The sequence below is a fragment of the Phyllopteryx taeniolatus genome, chromosome 10, assembly GCF_024500385.1.
Source record: "Phyllopteryx taeniolatus isolate TA_2022b chromosome 10, UOR_Ptae_1.2, whole genome shotgun sequence".
In the NCBI taxonomy this organism is placed as follows: domain Eukaryota; kingdom Metazoa; phylum Chordata; class Actinopteri; order Syngnathiformes; family Syngnathidae; genus Phyllopteryx; species Phyllopteryx taeniolatus.
The window spans coordinates 1,877,698-1,900,137 of NC_084511.1; the positions used below are offsets into that span (position 1 = coordinate 1,877,698).

General features: G+C 44.3%; 1 long non-coding RNA gene across 2 annotated transcripts; it reads right to left on the reverse strand.

Moving 5' to 3' along the window:
* Positions 1-3,117: 3,117 nt before the first annotated feature.
* LOC133484796 (uncharacterized) lies at positions 3,118-21,396 on the reverse strand. Of its 2 annotated transcripts, none has more exons than XR_009790497.1 (4): positions 21,287-21,396; positions 14,169-14,338; positions 6,457-6,528; positions 3,118-3,197 (listed from the first exon to the last, which is right to left on the reverse strand). It is a non-coding gene; the product is annotated as an uncharacterized LOC133484796 (long non-coding RNA). The 2 variants fall into 2 exon arrangements; XR_009790496.1 differs by lacking the exon at positions 21,287-21,396 and adding an exon at positions 17,796-19,447.
* Between the last annotated feature and the right edge of the window lie 1,044 nt (positions 21,397-22,440).

Sequence of the window (22,440 nt, forward strand, 5' to 3'; positions counted from 1 at the left end):
TGGGGTCCTTCACTCAATACATGCATTAGAGTGTGAGAAGTTTGTCGAGATATTTCAAGGTGCATCAGAGAAGGCAGACTCTCAACATTCCTGCCTGGTCAGGAGAAGAAACGCAAAGTGCCAGTGCGTTTTCTGCACAGCACAGCACAAAGCAACGCCATTGCAAATGGGTGATGAATTTGACTCTGTGGATTCGTACTTCAGGACGAATGTGTATTACAAATTTCCATCCAATTTGTCACTTCCGATCCGATGCAAATATCGCAGCCTTGAGATTTGGCCAATACCGATATCGGTCTGATCCGCTAACAGCAGTAATCATAAATACTTTACTTATTTTGCATTGTTAGAAAGTGTTAGAAAAGGCTTGCTCAAGTGATATTACTCAGAGAACAATAAACAGCAACAGTAGGTATGAGAAAAACTGACCCATTTATTGTTAACCATTGGGTTACATAAAGTAACTTTCAAAATAAGAATGTAGTACAATTGAATGAAATAAAAATTAGATTAGAAAAATCCTTAAAAATAACTTCAACAAAACCAGTAATGACAAAAATATATACTTAAATTGCAACATAACCACTGCTTAACTTAAACATAAGCATATTCTGCATTTGGATAGGTTAAATAAAAAATAAATGAGAAACTGCGGAATAGTCACATGATTTGTACACATGCATTTACACTTGACAGGTTTGACGCCATACTTGCTATATAAGATGCATCGTTATGCTTCAAAATGGGGTTGTGAGGAGATTTAGGCAGTGAGAGAGTGAATTTGTTGTGAATATGTATAGGTAATATGATAAACCAATTAAACATTTCTTTCCGGTCATCTGAGGGAAATCGTACCTACAATGTGGCCTGTGACAAAAGTGAGTTTGATACCCCTGCGTGTAAGTAAATAAAACGGTGGTAAAATCGGAGATTTTATTTTGAATCCAGTCAGATCCAAGGTTATTATACTGAACGGAAATTAACAAATTAATCTTAATTCTTTACCCTCAAGTAGTAATAATGATAATAATACATTTATTTATAAAGTGCTTTTTAAGGCTTTAAAAATAAAACAAAATAGTAAGATAAAAACAGAATTGGGAAAAAAACAAAGACAGGAATAAAACAAATGGCAGATTTACACATTGAAAGGAGTTCGGAAGAGGCGACACATCATTTTAACACATATAATATTTAGGCATTTAATAAATATATATTAAATGCATAAATATTATTCATTCATTTCGCGTACCGCTTCTTCTCACTTGGGTCGCGGGCGTGCCGGAGCCTAAACCGGTTGACTCCGGCCGAGAGGCGGGGGTACACCCTGAACTGGTCGCCAGCCAATCGCAGGGCACATAGAAAACAAACAACCATTCGCGCGCACATTCACACCTACGGGCAATTTTTGAGTCTTCAATTAACATATTTTTGGGATGTGGGAGGAAACCCACGCAGGCACGGGGCAGATGTGCTAACCAGTCGTCCACCGTGCCGCCTATAAATATATTATACGTTGAGAATCTTGGTCATCCGGGAGGGGCTCAGAGTGGAGACAGATGAGAGGAGACAGATGAGGTGGCTGGGGCATCTGATTCGGACGCCTCCCTGGCGAGTCGTTCCGGGCACGTCCCACGGAGAGGAGACCTCGGGGACGACCCATGACACGCTGGAGACGACCTCTCCCGGCTCCATCCAGTAGTGCCGCAGTCGAGCATCCTACTGGCAATTCTATAGAATAATCAAGTAATCAGATAGGCGGAACGGTGAACGACTGGTTAGAGCATTTGCCTCACAGTTCTGAGGATCGAGGTTCAATCCCCGGCCCCGCCTGTGTGGAGCTTGCATGTTCTCCCCGTGCCTGCTCACAAAGCTAGCTGCTAATGCTAACGAAAACAAGCATACGTGACTTCAAGCTGCGCGATTCCCACAATGCAATGTAGATTTTTGTTGTTGTAATAATTAATGTCCTTATGGTCACGTCAATAACCCTTGACATTTCTGTGTGAAATGCGTACCTTATGTAACGACAACATTTATTGTTGAGTTACGTTGCACTCTTTTTTAATAAAACCATTACTTTAAGTAGGGACTGAAGGAGTGACCTCCTGGTCAATTCTTCTACTGGAACATATCCAACACGCTGTTAACTGGTAAAAGAGGTCATTAACTTATGAATGAATTACTAACTCTCTGGGATTCTTCCACTTGAGGGATGTGTGTAGAGAACATGGACTTTATGATTACATCTTTGTGAAATTCCTGGAATAATAAACATTAGCATGTTGAGCTGTTGCAGTAATCATTTCTCGGTACTTTGGTAAAAGTGGCAAGTCTTCAAGTCAGTGGGCTCGAGTCTGAGTCAAGTCACGGTTCAAGTCCAAGTCGACTTGCAAGTCATCAAATTAATTAGAAGTACAAGAAGTACATTGCGCAAAATAGAAAGCAAAACTATTGTCCATTGAGTTGGGAACTTTATATTGAACAAATATATATCAAAATTACTTCTATTAGTTTGAGACATCTCCTTCACATTTGTGTGCGTAACACAAATGTGAAGGTGAAGATGACACAGTTATGTTTGACAACCTTCACATGCTTTATTGTTATACTGTTATGTTGTGACTACTCGCTCTGTGTGCGGAATACTTGTTGCAGCTGGACATAGATAACCGTTTTGTTTTCTTTCTCCGTTTGATATAACAAAGGGGATTTTAGTTTGGGCTTCAGTAAGGGGTAGCAACTCGGAAGACTTGTACCTTTTCCTCTTTTTGCAAAGACTGAAAGAATAAAAACCCACAAAGACAAGATTGTCGAGTTGGGGGGGGGGCGGCGTCTCACTCTCCTGTGGGTGGGGGGCAGCGGTGGCTGGGTGCGGGGGGCAGTGGGCGGGAACAGTGGGTCCCTGCATTGTCCTACGGGTGGCTGATTTTGGGGTTCTTTGGTGGGGCCGGTGGAACGCCCTGGGTCCCTTGTGTGGGTGGTGTCCTGTTTGGCGGGCCTTTGTCCCCTTTTCAGCTGGATTGGGTGGTGTCTTCGGCTCCTGCTGTGCTGGCACAGCAATTACAGGACATGTCTCGCATGCCTGTATCTCGGAGAATAAAATCACAACTCATGTTTATTTTGCACGATATTTATTAATTGCAGAATTCAGTGTGACAAAAAAACAGGTGCATCCTGAAGTCCATGGTGACCACCTGCAATGGGAAAACAAACTACGTTTTATTTTCTCATCCATTAATTACACACAAACACAAGTATGTGAACACTGGAATTACCTGAATTTTTGAATACCCTAAATTGGTCAAAAAATGTGACCTGATCTACAACCCCAATTCCAAATGAAGTTGGGACGTTGTGTTAAACATAAATAAAAACAGAATACAATGATTTGCAAATCATGTTCAACCTATATTTAATTGACGACACGACAAAGACAAGATATTTCATGTTCAAACTGATAATTGTTTTTAGCAAATAATCATTAACTTAGAATTTTATTGCTGCAACATGTTGCAAAAAAGACTGAGAAAGTTGAGGAATGCTCATCAAACACCTGTTTGGGACATCCCAGAGGTGAACAGGCTAATTGGGAACAGGTGGGTGCCATGATTGGGTAGAAAATTGCTCAGTCATTCACAAGCAAAGAAGGGGCGAGGTTCACCTCTTTGTGAACAAGTGTGTGAGAAAATAGTCAAACAGTTTAAGGACAATGTTCCTCAACGTACAATTGCAAGGAATTTAGGGCTTTCATCATCTACGATCCATCATCAAAAGGTTCAGAGAATCTGGAGAAACCACTGCATGTAAGCGGCAAGGCCGAAAACCAACATTGAATGCCCGTGATCTTCGATCCCTCAGGTGGCACTGCAACAAAAACCGACATCAATGTGTAAAGGATATCACCACGTGGGCTCAGGAACACTTCAGAAAACCAATGTCAATAAATACAGTTCGGTGCTACATCCGTAATTGCAACTTGAAACTCTACTATGCAAAGCAAAAGCCATTTATCAACAACACCCAGAAATGTCGGCGGCTTCTCTGGGCCCTAGCTCATCTAAAATGGACGGATGAAAAGTGGAAAACTGTTCTGTGGTCCGACGAGTCCACATTTCAAATGTTTTTTTATTTATTTATTTATTTATTTATTTTTTTAAATTGTGGACGTCGTGTCCTCCAGGTCAAAGAGGACAAGAACTATCCGGACTGTTATGGACGCACAGTTCAAAAGCCAGCATCTATGAAGGTATGGGGCTGTGTTTAGTGTCAATGGCATGGGTCATCTGTGAACGCACCATTAACGCTGAAAGGTACATACAGGTTTTGGAGAAACATATGCTGCCATCCAAGCAACGTCTTTTTCATGGACGCCCGTGCTTATTTCAGCAAGACAATGCCAAACCACATTCTGCACGTGTTACAACAGCGTGGCTTCGTAGTAAAAGTGTGTGGGTACTAGACTGGCTTGCCTGCAGTCCAGACCTGTCTCCCATTGAAAATGTGTGGCAGATTAGGAAGCGTAAAATACGACAACGGAGACCCCGGACTGTTGAACAGCTGAAGCTGTACATCAAGCAAGAATGGGAAAGAATTCCACCTACAAAGCAACAATTAGTGTCCTCAGTTCCCAAACATTTATTGATAATAAAGTTTATCAGTTTGAACATGAAATATCTTGTCTTTGTAGTGTATTCAATTAAATATAGGTTGAACATGATTTTCCAAATCATTGTATTCTGTTTTTATTTATGTTTAACAGAACGTCCCAACTTCATTGGAATTGGGGTTGTAAAATATAACAGACAAGCATAGTCTACTATTAATAACACAATTGTTTGGTTTTTATTGGACACACCTATTGCAGTATATACACAGTATATATTCACAGTGCATGGTGGAAAAGTATGTGAACTCCTAGGCTAATAACATCTCCAACAGCTACACTAATCAGTCAGTGAGCCTCAAGTCCCATCAATGTGATGAGAATGGAGGTGTTGATGGTGTTAAAACTGCACTCTCCTTCCAGTTTTGAGTTTTCTAACACTGCCCAATGTGAAACATGCCTCGCACAAAAAAACTCTCAAAATACCAAAAGACTTGTTGACTTGCATGTAACTGAAAAGAGTCAGTCTTACCATGGCGTCATTAACATCAAGTCTTTTAGAAACACTTATGTGACCGTCATAAATGGAGAAAGCACTGTTATTTCTCTCCCTCGGAGTGGCTATCCTGTAAAGATGACTGTTAAGAACAAGAATTTAAGACCGTGTCTGCCAACACTTCCTTGGAATTGGGGTTGTAAATAATTTTTTGCTTTGCTATTAATCTGAAACCCAAATGTCTTCAGAAGACAACAAAGACAAAGGAATTGACCTTGCCTTTCCAATACTTTTGGAGGGGACTGTACATACTGTACATATACATACTGTACATATACATACACAAACGTAGTCTGAATAATTAGGTATACAGTAGACTTTACACCGATTTTATCGGTGTGATCGGTATCGGCCGAACTTTTAATACAATACGGCTCACAAGCAGGCAATAAAACGTTATGTAGCCTAGCAAGCTACTGCGAGCACTGACGGTTGTACGTAAACATGCCGTCGTTCTGTCGAATCATGCTCTAAAGTTTCGGTGTGGGTAAAGTCATTTACTTAAAAATAAAGTAATTTAATTACAGTAAGTTAGCACCCGTTATTTCTGTCATGTAATGTTGGTTTGACCTGACTGATTAGAATACACAATCTGACTAGAGCAGTGATTTCCAGCCTTTCTGGAGCCAAGGAAAATATTTTACAATTGAAAAATCTCACAGCACACCAACAAACAAAAATGTCACAAAAGGTGGCTACATTAATTACTGTATTAACTTCCTGCCATCTATTAGAAGACCATTCATGTGTGTCTGTCACTATGCCTCACTGGCATAAATAGAGGAACAAAGATATATATTATTTATTGTAAATATAATTTTTTGAGAAATTAAGTACACAAGTATATACAGTAAATGAACAGGTCATTTAAATAGACACATTCCTCCAGCTTGTGATCGGATCGGTGATTGGTTATTGTTTCTTTTTTAAACTCGCTGATCGGCCCCAAAAAGCCTGATCGTGTAAAGCCTAGTATACAGTGGGCCCCTGCACGTTCGCAGTTCGGTAGCCACGGATTCACCTATTCTCAGATTTTTAAAAAATATATAGAGAGCTTACTGGCAGTATTTTCCCGCTTAGTCACACTTTTTTCTGGAGAAATTGTTTTTATAGCAATGATGATGACTGTCAATTATTCGCAAAGTTTTGCTTTTTGAGGTCAGACCCGGTCTCTATCCCCCGCAAATAGCGGGGTCCACTGTATAACACATACACATGAATTTGATCTACATACTGTACATCACGTTTAGCATCTACTGTCTAACAAACTAAATACAAATAAATACATAATTACCATAGAGCTGGGTTATTCTATGTCATTCCTTAGTTTTTCCTCAAGAACATCTGTGCTGTGCTGCTTGAAGAGCTGCATGAGGTGGATAGACAATTGTATGAATTAGACGAGTGATTCTCGACCAGGGTGTCGTGGCACACTAGCATGCCATGAGAAATCACACCAAGGGTACAGCAAGAAATTCTCCAATCACTTCATAACTTTCACTTAATTTGTCTGAAAATTATTTTTTTTGATTAATTGCAAATATATCTTTATTAATCTAGTGAAGCCAGCGATGTACAGTACAGGCAAACTAATCAAATGCCATTCCAGGAGTGCACTACAATTAGAGTGGGATTTTAAACTTGGTAAACGCCCACCTTGCACCATAAGCAATGAATGCGCTGGTTGACGGTGAACTGCGCTCTGCTAAGAGCCGTGCGAAAAGGCCTCAAGACTTTTTAATACAGTGGTACCTTGATTTACAAGTTCAATACGTTACATGAGCAAACTCGGAACTCAATTTACTCATACATCAACTAAATTTGACCTATTGAAATGAAATGCCACTCATCCGTTCAGGCTGGGGGGGGGGACATTTTAATAAAGCGTTTGCTTTATTTTAGCACAGTAGTGTATAAAAAAAAAACAAGAATATGAAGAAATAGACGTGTCATGAAGTGTAATTACAAGCCGAACATCACAACAAACCCTGTCGTGTTGTACTGTACGTGCGCCTTTAAGGGGCGTGAAGTAAGGAGCCTAAATTGGGTTGGTCCAGTCTTTTCATTCTGTATTTGTGTGTTTGATTCTTTTCCCGTTCCATAAATGGAACACTATTTGTTAAATAGTAGGTGGTCAATTCCATGTTGTTCCCATGTGCTAAAATGAAGGGGTATATTATTAATTTCGAAATCTGGATTCTGCCAGATTGGGGAGAGCATATTGGGAGCTAATTGAGATATTGTCGATTCTAAACTTTTCCACCAAGACGTTAAGGTGGATGCGATTATTGGGTTTTTGAAGCATTGATGGCATTTAAGACTGGAAATAAAGGGGCGATTCGGGAGTTTTATGTTGTTGCAGTCTAACTGTTCCAATTGTAGCCAAGAATGCTGCTCCTCATTGGGGTGCAACCATTTGATGAGGTATTGTAATTGGTTAGCTAAATAATAATGTTTAAAGTTGGGAGCATTTAGCCCTCCCCCCTGTTTACTTTTCTGAAGAGTGGATAAACTAATTATATTTTTCAATACAAATCTACTGCGGCAGATTCTAATGTTTGAAACCATTTAAATGTGGTCTTAAATGTAATCTTTGAGAATAAATAACTTATTTGAGGTAAGGTTTTCATTTTTATTGTGGCTATTCTTCCCAGACCCTCCTGGAAGCAGTCACCTTATCGTGGTGGATGGGGTTTGTGTGTCCCAATGATCTTAGGCGCTAAGTTGTCTGGGGCTTCACACCCATGGCAAACGGGTCCTAGAGTCGGACTCTCCTCCACCCACAGCTTGGGCTCTGGTACCAGTCCTCTCAAGAGGGGTCGGACTCTCTTCCACTCAAGAGTTGCCCACGGTGAGAGGCGCCGAGCAGGTGTGGGTATACTTATTGCCCCCCGGCTTGGCGCCTGTACGTTGGGGTTCACCCCGGTGGACGAGAGGGCAGCCTCCCTCCGCCTTCGGGTGGGGGGACGGGTCCTGACTGTTGTTTGTGCTTATGCACCAAACACGAGATCAGAGTACCCACCCTTTTTGGAGTCCTTGGAGGGGGTGCTGGAGAGCGCTCCCACTGGGGACTCCATCGTTTTGCTGGGCGACATGTGGGCAATGAATCCCTGGGAAGGTCTATTCAGGGGTGCTGGAGAGGAGGGTCCGTCGGGAAGTGGAATCTCAGATTCAGGAGGAGCAGTGTGGTTTTTGTCTTGGCCGTGGAAAAGTGGACCAGCGCTACATCCTCGGCAGGGTCCTTGAGGGTCTATGGGAGTTCGCCCAACCAGTCTACATGTGTTTTGTGGACTTGGAGAAGGCGTTCAACAGTGTCCCTCGGGGGGGTCCTGTGGGGGGTGCTTTGGGAGTATGGGTTACCGAAAACATTTGCCTTCTATTGTTCCCATCGTCATTTATCCAATTTCCAAGCAAAAAGTTCCACAATATACTGTATGCTGTCGGACTGAAACAAGTTCTTAATTCAAGCATCTTGATTAAGAAAAAAAATGCTGACGATGCCTTGGAGAAGCATTTTTTTAAATTTGTAAAACTCAAAAGAAACACCCATGCTAACTTTAAAGTGTCAGCGCGTTTCTGTCACCTAAGCAAGGGAAGAAGGACACGGATGCACGACGCATATTTTTAAAGTAAATACCTTTATTTGATCAGTCAGACGCTCTCAAATCAAAGATTGAAGCGTTTATTTCGCGTAACTTGAAAAGAGCGTGGATTGATAACAGAAATGAAAGCCGCATGTCAGACAGAGGACAACAAAATGCGACGTGTCAAGCCATGTACGGTTGGAACACGTGGCTTAATTTTACGGTCGAAGAGAGTGCACTAGATTATATGCATTGTTCCCTTTGTCACCATCACAGAAATAATTAAATATTGCCGAAATTAGTCGCCCAAGTTTGTGGAAGGTGTTGCATGCACCAGGCTAAAGCAAGGTAATGTTGAAAAGCACAACTGTGCGGAGGCACACAAGAAGGCGGTAAAATTTGGATACAAATCCTGCAACATTATCTGAATTCTACAAAACTATTCAGATTGGAGAGGTGTTGAGTGATGCCTAATAAATCACCTTTGGAAATATAGATTTAGTGAGAAAAATGGTGACGTTAAATATTTCAGCCGCTGTGTGTGTGTGTGTATACAGTGGGGCAAAAAGGTACTAAAGTCAGCCACCAATTGTGTAAGTTCTCCCACTTAAAAAGATGAGAGGCCTGTAATTGTCATCATAGGTATACCTCACCTATGAGAGAAAAGAAAATCCAGAAAATCACTCTTTTTTTAAAGAATTTATGAGCAAATTATGGTGGAAAATAAGTATTTGGTCACCTACAAACCAGCAAGATTTCTGACTCTCACAGACCCTGTAACTTCTTATTTAAGAGGCTCCTCTGTCCTTCACTCGTTACCTGTATTTATGGGACCTGTTTGAACTCGTTATCAGTATAAAAGACACCTGTCCACAACCTCAAACAGTCACACTCCAAACTCCACAATGGCCAAGACCAAAGAGCCGTCAAAGGACACCAGAAACTAAATTTGTCGACCTGCACCAGGCTGGGAAGACTGAATCTGCAAGAGGGAAGCAGCTTGGTGTGAAGAAATCAACTGTGGGAGCAATTAGTGGAAAATGGACGACATACAAGACCACTGATAATCACAATCTGGGGCTCCACGCAAGATCTCCCCCCGTGGGGTCAAAATGATCACAAGAACGGTGAGCAAAAATCCCAGAACTACACGGGGAGACCGAGTGAATGACCTGCAGAGAGCTGGGACCAAAGTAACAAAGGCTACCATCAGTAACACACTACGCCGCCAGGGACTCAAATCCCGCAGTGCCAGATGTGTCCCCCTGCTTAAACCAGTACATGTCCAGGCCCATCTGAAGTTTGCTAGAGAGCATTTTGATGATCCAGAACAGGATTGGGAGAATGTCATATAGTCAGATGAAATCAAAATATAACTTTTTGCTAAAAACTGAACTTGTGTTTGGAGGAGAAAAAATGCTCAGTTGCATCCAAAGAACACCATACCTACTGTGAAGCATGGGCGTGGAAACATCACGCTTTGGGGCTGTTTTTCTGCAAAGGGACCAGGACGACTGATCCGTGTGAAGGAAAGAATGAATGGGGCCATGTATCGTGAGATTTTGAGTAAAAGTCTTCCATCAGCAAGGGCATTGAAGATGAAATGTGGCTGGGTCTTTCAGCATGACAATTATCCCAAACATACGCATTCCATTGCACCGTACGATGTTTTGATTGTATTTTTATTTTTCATTCATTCATTTTCCGTTACGCTTATCCTCACTAAGGTCGCGGGCGTGCTGGAGCCTATCCCAGCTATCTCCGGGGGAGAGGCGGGGCACACCCTGAACTGGTCGCCAGCCAATCGCAGGGCACACAAACAAACAACCATTCGCACTCACATTCATACCTACAGGCAATTTAGAGTCTTCAAATAACCTACCCTGCGTGTTTTTGGGATGTGGGAGGAAACCCACGCAGGGACGGGTAGAACAGGCAAACTCCACACAAGCGGGCCGGGATTTGAACCCTGGTCCTCAGAACTGCGAGGCAGATGTGCTAACCAGTCAATCACCGTGCCACCTATTTTTATTTTTCTCTGTTTTGAATCTTGATAAGCAGTTATTTTAATTAGTTTTAAAAGGCTTTTAATCATGTAAAGCACATTGAGTTACCTTGTGTATGAAATGCGATACAAACATTTGCTTTGCTTTAAACCAATAAAGTATGTACATCAATCACAGGAATCAAAAAGATTCACAAAGCTCTAACAAGACGAATTGCAATTATAGGTTAATTATCAGTTTGCTAGTTGAATTTTCATGGAAACAAGCAACATCATCATTTACAATTCTCAGTAAATCATCATTTACCAGACTCCACAGAAAATAGATGATCCAAAGGCAAGACCCACTCGTAACCAGTTGGGCAAATTAGTGTCACGCTTGGCGCTTGTAAACACGGACCTGGACCCAACTGCAAACATATGAGTACAGGTTCAACCATTAATACATTTAGGACATTTGCACAGTTACACGGATAATTTCAAAATTGCAAACTGTTCGATGGCACTTAACTTGCCTTTTATCCATGCACAAACGTTTGTGTTCTTAGATAAATTAGCCATCGCAAAACTGAGAAAATAATGCTGTCACTGTGACACTAAGGAACAGAAACAATCGGTATGTTGTAAAACTTGTATTCTGTGAGCCCAACGGACCACATGTATAGCAAAACTAAGAATTTCTGGTGGAAAAGTCAAATGGCATAACAGTTTCCATTGTCAATAAGTTATGAGCTAGTGGGACGCCTACCGACTGAAAAATAACCTCTGTTGGTAAATGTGTGAAAACCGACAGTATGTTCAATAGAACGTTACTATGCAGTCCATCAACTGTAATATTAATAAGTGACCAACAAAGGGACCTGGTTGGACATGCTCATAAGATGAGCACCGACCGATGTTAAAGTCAATAACCCATGAAACAACACACAAAGAGCAGCCCAAAGTATTATCCACCCATCCATTTTCCATTTTTCCCCAGCTAACTGCGGGCAGGAGGCAGGGTACACCCTGAACGGCTTGCCAGCCAATCGCAGGGCACATATAAACCACCATTCGCACCCACATTCAAACCTACGGGCAATTTGGAGTCTTCAATCAACCTACCACGCATGTTTTTGGGATGTGCGAGGAAACCGGAGTACCTGGAGAAAACCCACGCAGGCACGGGGAGAACCTGCAAAATCCACACAGGCGAGGCCGGGATTTGAACCCCGGTCCTCAGAACTGTGAGGCAGATGTGCTAACCAGTCGCTCACCGTGCCGCCCTATTATATACTTATTTTTTTATATAACTATTGAGGACATAGGGGAAAAAACTACACACCTGCATTTACTGTCTCTCACTTTAGAACGAATCCATCTCGTAATAGATTACATTTGGAGGGTGTGGGGGGGGGGCTTTATTGAAGGCACAAGCTTCAGTCGTACACAACAACATGCTTTGCTTAAACTAAAGCACTCAAATATAGATATACGAATGTATATGTTAAAACATACACGAACAAATTGGAAAAACCAGTCAAATTCTGACAGTAAGACTGTTTTCCATTAAAACGGTATTTATGCACTAAAAACGATACATTATGGGATACATTTGTGGGTAGCTTACCGTATTAATTATATACAGTAATATACCATAAATAGCAACCTGGGATGATATGAAAATCAACAACGGAGACATCGCGTAAATACCGTATTCGGGCTGCACAATTAATCAAATTTTAATAATGAGCTTGATTTTGACTGCCACAATTAAATGACCCTGATCCTCTACGATTTTGTTTTTATTTGAAATGCGGGCACTGCTGCATATGAAAAATACTTGATTTGTAGCAGTGCCCACAACCAAGTCAGCCAGCCACCAGGGGGCAAACGTGTGGTTAAGGGGGCCGGCACCGCGCTCCGTGGCTAACTTCAAAATAAAAGCCTAAAATTGCATTGATGTCCAATGTAGTAATATATGATGCTTTTATTTTGAAGTTGGCCCTCTCAGCACGTTGGCGGAGAGGCGACGTGTCACAGTCAGACACTATTAACAATTGCTGCCTGCGATTCTCTGGCGACCAGTTCAGGGTGTAATGCGCCTCTCGCCCAAAAATAGCTGGGATAGGCTCCAGCACACCCGCGACCCTAGTGAGCATAAGCGGTACAGAAGATGGATGGATGGATGTAGCAGGTGCCTTGACTTCAACTTTTCAGCTGGCCCGACCACAGTAAAAAAAATCGATCGTGATTGTCAACTCAAACGCGACCAGATACACTCGTTACCACGGCCACGACAACAACAATCCATTGCGTCGTGTGTATTATAAGAACTATCCATCCATCCATTTTCTGAGCCGCTTCTCCTGACTAGGGTCGCGGGCATGCTGGAGCCTATCCCAGCTGTCATCGGGCAGGAGGCGGGGTACACCCTGAACTGGTTGCCAGCCAATCGCAGGGCACATAGAAACAAACAACCATTCGCACTCACAGTCACAATTTAGAGTCTCCAATTAATGCATGTTTTTGGGATGTGGGAGGAAACCAGAGTGCCCGGAGAAAACCCACGCAGGCACGGGGAGAACATGCAAACTCCACACAGGCGGGGACGGGGATTGAACCCCGCACCTCAGAACTGTGATGACGCTCTAACCAGTCGGCCACCGTGCCGCCTTATAAGAACTAAATGGGGAAAAAAACGTGAGTTGGTGGCCACCGGTGCTCAGGAGAGGACTTTCATTTAATTAAGACTTGCTTGATGTATGTTCACGTACTTTTACGATACGATACGGCTTGCGGGCAGGCAACAAAACGTTATGGAGCCTAGCAAGCTAGTGCTAGCACTAACGGTCGTAAGTGAACATGCAAGCATTCTGTCGTATCATGCTTGAAAGTTTTGGTGCGTGTGAAGTAATTTAATTACAATAAAGTAATAAAATTACAGTAAGTTAGCACTCATTATTTCTGTCATGTTGTAATGTTGGTTTGACCTGACTGATTAGAATACACAATCTGACATTGATGTGACGCTATTTAAAGATGAGCCAACTTATTTTATTTTTTTGATATTTGAACATGATTTTTTGCAAATTTTCACGGCATTCCTTTGACCACCAAAGAAACTGACCAGGCTCATTCATGAGTGTCAAATATTGCCTCACTAGTCACTGTCACCCACAAACATGTTTGCTTTAATTAAGGACATCTTGGAATGGCTCAAAACGTCCAATTAAGCCTAATAATGCTCAATGAGCATCTTTAAATGTGTGAATGCGTCAATTTGACATTTTAAAAAGCTTGTAATTGACGTAGCCCGACGTTTACTACAAGAATGCTAAGCTAAGGTCAAACCTAAAAATGAGCACTCACTCGAATGGCAGTCGAAAAGCACAAAATCCAGGACGACATAAAGTTCCCCGCATATAAATTGCTTACCTCTGTGGACAGGATAGGATCGAGCAAATAGACTGCTCACAGTCATTTTGTGTTCAGAAAAGTGTTCTTTCCGAACAGAGCCGCAAACCACAACACTCTTCTGCCTCCTCGTCTTGTTTGGATTGAATTGAACGGTGGTTGCAACCACCGTGCGGGTGCATTACCGCCACCTGTCGAGTGGAGTGAAAATGTCACTTCTTGATGTGTTTTGTGCGTGTTTTGAAGATCACAAAGCATCATCGTCAAAATTGCAGTTTGTATCACAAAGGGTGAAGTTTTTGGGAGGCATCCTCACTCCTCATGGAAAAACCCTTTCTCCAGACTAAAGAAAAATGTATTATCCTTTTTTTGGTAATGTGCTCTTAGTGTCGACATTTCATCCCGAATGATTCTGATTATGACTCTGCTTTGCGCTCTCTCACCCTGGACAGTCCAGTCACTTCCTCATCACAGGTCAAATGCACATCTGAGGCTACCACTGCCTTTGAAAACCTGAAGTGTGCTTTGTGCCCTTCCAACTTCTGCAAATCCTGCCTTACATGTGCTCGTCACAACCCTGGCAGACCACGCCCACTCACCCAGCGGGCAGCACACCCACCACCTACACAACCATTCCAACATGTAATGAGGGATTTGATAGAATTAACACCCTGTGAGGGCAGCAAATACTGTCTAATTATGGTAGACATGTTTTCAAAATGTATTTCCATCAAAACATGCATCTGCATCTACGGTGCACTATTGACTGAAATTACTCCCAGATGGGGAATTCCTGGAAAACGTTCTTCTGACAACGGCACACACTTTGTAAACAAAGTGATGAGACAGCTTTCGACCAGGCGACAATTGGACCTCAAAACACATTGTAGTTACCATCCCCGGTCTGGCGGTGGAGTTGAGAGGGAAAATGGGATATTGCAAGCCAAAGTGAGTAAGTGTTGTGAAGTCACAAAATTAAATTGGATTAAGCGTCTACCAATTGAGTTGATGTATATGGCCGTGTGCGGCCTAGGCACAGTTTGTCCCTTTTTGAAATCCTCTTTGCAGGCCCTTCGAATGCCGGACTGCATCCTCCAGGCTTGCCGATGGACGCACACCTTTGCGAGGACAACATGATCAGGTATTGCACGTCTTTGATTAACTTGCTCTCTGATGTCAGGAAAGGGCGACCGACGGACCGCTGCATAACATCAAACCCAAACTTTGTGCTGATTAAGAACTTCTGGCAGAAAACGTGAAGACATCAGCGCTGGCTGGGGGCTTTCCAAGTCCTCCTTGTGACCAACACTGTAGTGAAAGTTGCTGAAAGAGCTACGTGGATTCACGGGTCACACTTCAAGAAGGTCCCAGCGTCTCCTATTGTCCCGGCTCCTCCACTTCTACAACGGATGGCCGGAAAAGTCAGCCTCATCAGGCTAAATAATCACCTCTAAGAAAGAGGATTCACTGTTAGCATACACTTTAGCTACAATCAGCGCTAGTAACTGATTGCACGTCGATAGGTCATAGAGGAGCAGAAGATTGGTCATAAAAGCTGAGCAATGACCAATCATCTGTTATCTGAACTGACGCATGCACATCACACACACACACACACGCGCACACACACACACACGCGCACTTGCGTAACTCAGCAGAAGAACAGAGGAAGAAGATGGCATCTCCCGGGGGCTTCGAAACCCTCCTCGATGGATTGGCATTAATTGCCATAGTTATTGTGATTAAAATGTGTATTGATGTTCCCACTTTAACAGTTGACACAATTTTGCATCTTACGAGACGTGGCACCTATGATGAGCTTCTTTGGTTACATGCAATCGCCACGACCTCTGCTAATTTCACTTCCTTCTGAATGAATCTTTGGTTTCTTTATGCCCTTCACGTGGCATGCTCTCAAAATCGTTCTCGCTGCTATGTTTGTTCTTTCATGTCGCATGCCGCTGCAAAACCACATGGATTGCCTTCCCCACATCCCAATTCCTCATCACTTTTTCCTTGTACCTTAACTTCTTTTTATCAGTCCACAGTACCTTAATCAAACCGTCCTTGCTGGTTCTCCTCTCCCCTATGTTAATGTGACCAAACATTTTGATGGTTTTAAACCCACTAATGATTTGGGTGTGGTACCTTTGTTTGTTCCTGACAGGCGTTATAGCCAGTGGATAAAAAAAAATCATTAAATTGCATTAAAAATCTCACTATACTCCATATCATTGCCTGTGAGGAGGTTCTCGATTCGAGCTGGTGCACTGGAGTTGGATGGCAGGCTTGGGTGTATCGTTTTGCACTTATGGTCTATGTTGCGTTCCTTCTTCTCTTTTTCATCTCCTGTTGCCTGGTCCCTTTGGTGGTCTTTAGTCTCTTGCATGGTTGGCACAGCATTTGTCCACTATTCACGAGAGACCTCTGATGGACCACTGACAATGTTCCCGCTATTGAGCACCGTTTTCTTGATCTTTTCATGACCTTTTTCCCTCGATCCGACTGCTTGGATGACAACGACAACTTAAATGATGACAATGACTCACATTCCTCAGTCTCACTTTACTGCATGACTGACTGACAACCCACTTATGAAGGATTTTCTTAAACCGAAGGTGTGAATTTCCAGATGAACGATCCTGCACGGCACTGCCTGATGCTGGCTGCTCATTGGTCATTCGCCGAAGTGAGTGACAACGCTGGCGAATCGTAAATCACATGACAGTATGTTTAATGAACGCCCGCCCCCGCCTGCACGCTTGCTGCTCATTGGTCATTCACCAAAGATTCAAAAGTGCGTGACAGAACGCGTCAGCAGTTCCGTTTTAGCTCCCAGCTGACTCGCTCGCCTCACGGCAGCGGGTGGCGGCCAAGTTTAGAGAACAAATCATTTCATAAACTGATTCAGTTCACGAAAAAGATTTGTTCTTCTGAACGAAACATTCGCAAACGAAACAACTCTCAATTGTATTTTTACCTTAAAGAACTGTGCGACTGAAAATAAAACAGAAGTGTTTGATTGGGGGTTGTTTGAGAAAAAAAAGTACATAATCAGAATCAGAATCAGAATCATCTTTATTTGCCAAGTATGTCCAAAAAACACACAAGGAATTTGTCTCCGGGAGTTGGAGCCGCACTAGTACTGTCTAGACAACAGACAGTCAATTGACAGAGAACACTTTTGAGCCATAAAGACATTGACAAAAAACAGTCACTGAGTAATAAAGGGTTGCTAGTTATCTGGTAATGCCGGTACATTTTATTTTATTTATTTTTTGACAATTGTGGAAAAAGATGCAGAGCCCTCTAGCACTTAGAGCAGTTCGAAAGACTAATATTGCAATAGTCCGATGCAATGACCATTGTGCAAAGGGCGCCGAGACTTCAAGTGAGTAGTCCGATAATCTGGGACAATGTTGAGTGTGCAAATGTTGCAGATATGCCTCAATCGAGACTACTACAGTGAGTGCACGAGTAATATATAATTGGCCCCACAGAAATGTGACAACAAACAAACCCAAGTCAAAAAATTGCCAGCATGTTGTAATGGAATTGTAGGTTAGGTGTTTAAGAAGTTGATTGCAAGAGGGAAGAAGCTGTTGGAATGTCTGCTAGTTCTAGTTTGCATTGATCGGTAGCACCTACCTCAGGGAAGGAGCTGGAAGAGCCGGTGACTGGGATGTCGAGGGTCCGAGAGGATTTTGCACGGTCTTGTCTTAGTTCTGGCAGCGTGCAAGTCCTCAAGGGTGGGTAGGGGGGTACCGACAATCCTTTCAGCAGTTTTGATTGTCCGTTGCAGTCAGAGTTTGTCCTTTTTTGTAGCAGCACCAAACCAGACTGTGATGGAAGAACACAGGACTGATCCGATGACCGCCGTGTAGAACTGCCTCAGCAGCTCCCGTGGCAAGCCGTGCTTTCTCAGAAGCCGCAGGAAGTACATCCTCTGCTGGGCCTTTTTGAGGACGGAGTTGATGTTGGTCGCCCCCTCAGTCACTGAGAGACTGTAATTCCCAGGAACTTGAAGGTCTCAACGGTTGACACAAGGCAGCTGGACAACGTGAGGGGCAGCTGTGGTGAGGGATGCCTCCTGAAGTCCATGATGATCTCTACAGTCTTGAGCGTGTTCAGCTCCAGGTTGTGTCGGCCGCACCACAGCTCCAGCCGCGCCACTTCCTGTCGATATGCAGACTCGTCACCGTCCTTGATGAGGCCGATGACAGTGGTGTCATCTGCAAAGGAGTTTGACAGCCGGGTGCGCTGAGGTGCAGTCGTTCGTGTAGAGAGAGAAGAGCAGCGGAGAGAGGACATAACCTTTGGGCGTCACAGTGCTGATGCTATGTGTGGATGAGGTGGCCTCCCCCAGCCTCACCTGCTGTGTCCTGCCCGTCAGGAAGCTATAAATCCACTGGCAGATGGCAGGTGAGACGCTGAGCTGGAGAAGCTTGGATGAAAGGAGTTCAGGGATGATGATGTTGAACGTTGAGCTGAAGTCCACGAACAGGATCCTCGCGTAGGTCCCTGCACTGTCGAGGTGTTCTAGGATGAAGTACAGTCCCATATTGACTGCATAATCCGCAGACCTGTTTCATGAGGCCAATGGATTGGAGGAGCCCATGCAACTTGGCAAGACCAGGTTAGACCCTCTGGAACGGCACCGCCGCTTCAGTCGATGTTTATGCATCTATTGTGGACAGCCAGGCCATTTCATCACCATATGCTCATTAAAACCAAAAGACAAGGCTCCCCACAAACCGAGAGCGCCGTGGTGAGCCATACCAACACTTCTCCTAGCTCTCCCTCCCGAATGACCGTTTCCTCATTTATCCTTGGCCCAGATTGTAATACTCCGGTCACCGCCCTCATTGACTCCAGCGCTGATAACAAGTTTATTCATGAGGGCTTGGCGTATCAACTCCGGCTACCCCTCGAACCCCTCCGGGTCCCTAGAAAGTTACTGCCCTGGACGGGCGAGTCATCTCCCCTGTCACTCAACAAATGGCACCGTTCACACTACTCATCTCAGGAAGTCACCGGGAAACCCTCCAAGTATTTGTTATTCCTTCCCCTGGGATCCCATTAGTCCTCAGAATCCCCTGGCTCAAAAGACACAACCCCGCCATCGATTGGACCCACCTGTCTATGGGTGGAGTCCTTTCTGCCACTCCCAATGTCTTCTCGCGGCCGTTCCACCAGCCAGCAAACCTCAGCCACCTGCAACACCAATTGATTCTCCCAGGTTCCGAAAGAATACCTTGACCTTTCTCCAGTGTTCAGTAAGGAGCTTCCCATCTACCACCGCTACCCCCCCACACACCCCACATCACCACTGCCCCTATGACTGCGCTATCGACCTCCTGACGGGATCCCCTCTCCCCTCGAGTCACCTCTTTAAGCTTTTCCACCATGAAAAGAAGGCTATGGAAAACTATATCCGTGACTCCCTTGCTTCTGGACTCATCCGGCCCGCTTCTTCTCCCCTGGGGGCTGGGGACTACTCTCCGCCTCTGCATTGACTTCCGTGGACTCAACGACATCACCGTGAAAAATAATCCCCGCTGCCCCTCATTGTCCCTTCATTCGAATCCCTCTGTGATGCCCAGATATTCACTAAATTGGACCTCGGCAACACATACCATCTCATCCTCATTAGAGAGGGGGACGAATGAAAAACTGCTTTAATACCCCCCTTGGAAACGTTGAATATCTTGTCATGCCCTTTGGGTGACCCAACACCCTCGCATTCGTTCAAACTTTCATTACCGACCTCCTCCGTGATATGCTCCACCCGTTCGTTTTTGTCCGTTTAGATGATATCCTCATCTTCTCCCACTCTCCCGAGGAAAATCACCAACATGTCCGCCAGGTCCTCCAACGCCTACTTGAGAACCGCTTCTTTGTGAAACCGGAAAAGTGTGAATTAAATCTCTCCTCCCAACACTTCCTGGGATACATCATTGCCAAAGAACAGTTACAACCAGACCCGGTAAAAATCCAAGCAGTCATCAGCTGGCCCATTCCCTCCACCCGCAAAGAGCTGGAACATTTCATAGGCTTAGCAAACTTCTACCGTAGATTCATCCGTGATTACAGCAAAGTGGCCGACCTTCTCACCAGTCTCACCTCAACCAGCTCTCCATTCCATTGGACCCCTGTTGCATCCCAAGCATTTGAGCGCCTTCAGGAGCTATTCACTAGTTCCCCAATCCTGAGACAGCCCGACCCCTCCCTCCAGTTTGTTGTGGATGTTGACGCCTCTGACACTGGAGATGGGGCCGACCTCTCCCAGCAGGACCCCAAATCCCCAAAATGACATCCCTGTGCTTTCTTTTCCCGTCACCTTTCCCCATCCGAACAGAATTTTGATGTGGGAAATTGCGAGCTGCTGGCCATCGTCTGGGTCCTGGAAGAATGGAGGCATTGGCTGTAGGGGACCGTTTCTCCTTTTATTATATGGAGCGACCACAAGAATCTTGCCTATCTCCGTTCCACCAAGCGTTTGAACCCCCGGCAAGCTCGTTGGGGCCCATTTCTCAGTCGTTTCAACTGTAGTCTCTCCTTCCGCCCTGGTTCCCATAACGGCAAGCCTGACGCTTGAATGGCACTTATGTCAACCAGAAGCAAACAAATACAGATGTCTAACTATCTATCTAACCCCTAACCCAGACAGACAGATACTGTAGCAACCCTGCATATTGCTCGAGTTTTGTGGTTTCCTATTGTCTGAACGGGTCTGGGGGGTGCGTGAGAGGCAAAAGACAGAATAATGGCTACCGCGCGAGTTAATGTTGTTTTAAAAGCATGATTACGAACAACAGTAATCATTTTGTTTGCATTCTATCAACAAACTCTTTGTTGATAGCTCATCGCTTTACCTGATTAACTCCACGTCTCACACACATGCGTTCAGACACACACAACTTCTCCCACCATCGTAATTTTGATACGTTGACAACCGCAAACAATTTTTTTTTTTTGTTTGTTCCCAGGGACAAGTTAGCACCTGTTTAGCTGCACGCTTACATAACACTGCATACACATTTTTTTTGGGTGTGCCACATTCCATTACAGATACACACCAAGCCAGGTCTTCTCACAAACATATAGTTGCGTCACGGAGTATGTGCACATGTACATACAGTATACTACGTTTATCCATCCATCCATCCATTTTCTGAGCCGCTTCTCCTCACTAGGGTCGCGGGCGTGCTGGAGCGTATCCCAGCTGTCATCGGGCAGGAGGCGGGGTACACCCTGAACTGGTTGCCAGCCAATCACAGGGCACATAGAAACAAACAACCATTCGCACTCACAGTCATGCCTACGGGCAATTTAGTTGTTTAGTCACGCATAAACAACGCTCGCACAATATAGCAACACACACGCCCAGGCGAAGCTTGGATTGGGCCACGACTGCATGGCGTCACGATATGAAGCAGACACTCCACTATAAAAGAGTTCGGGCGCAGACTTCTGGGGTGTTTTTCACTTCAGAGCTCTTCGAGGTGGGCACGGAAGAACTCAGCGGTTCAACCTTCACCAACCTTATGGCTTGCAGCAACGTGTTACATTGCTCGTTTCTGACATCACGAATTCCCATCACATAAAACAACACAAACACATACCACAATCCACTCTTAAAATTCATTTATTAATTCCAGGGGTTACTACTTGTGTTGTCGGTGCACAAGCAATAGCAACCACGTTGGTTGATAGATCGATTGATGTACAAATATTGGGTAAGAATGTACTCCAGTAGTTTTTGTGTTCTGCCCATTACGCACACTTTTGTTTTCCCAATGCACAACGTTCCGTGTAGAACTGCCTCAGGAGCTCCCGTGGCAAGCCGTGCTTTCTCAGAAGCCGCAGGAAGTACATCCTCTGCTGGGCCTTTTTGAGGACGGAGTTGATGTTGGTCGCCCCCTTCAGTCACTGAGAGGCTGTAATTCCCAGGAACTTGAAGGTCTCAACGGTTGACACAAGGCAGCTGGACGACGTGAGGGGCAGCTGTGGTGAAGGATGCCTCCTGAAGTCCATGATGATCTCTACAGTCTTGAGCGTGTTCAGCTCCAGGTTGTGTCGGCCGCACCACAGCTCCAGCCGCGCCACTTCCTGTCGATATGCAGACTCGTCACCGTCCTTGATGAGGCCGATGACAGTGGTGTCATCTGCAAAGGAGTTTGACAGCCGGGTGCGCTGAGGTGCAGTCGTTCGTGTAGAGAGAGAAGAGCAGCGGAGAGAGGACATAACCTTTGGGCGTCACAGTGCTGATGCTGTGTGTGGATGAGGTGGC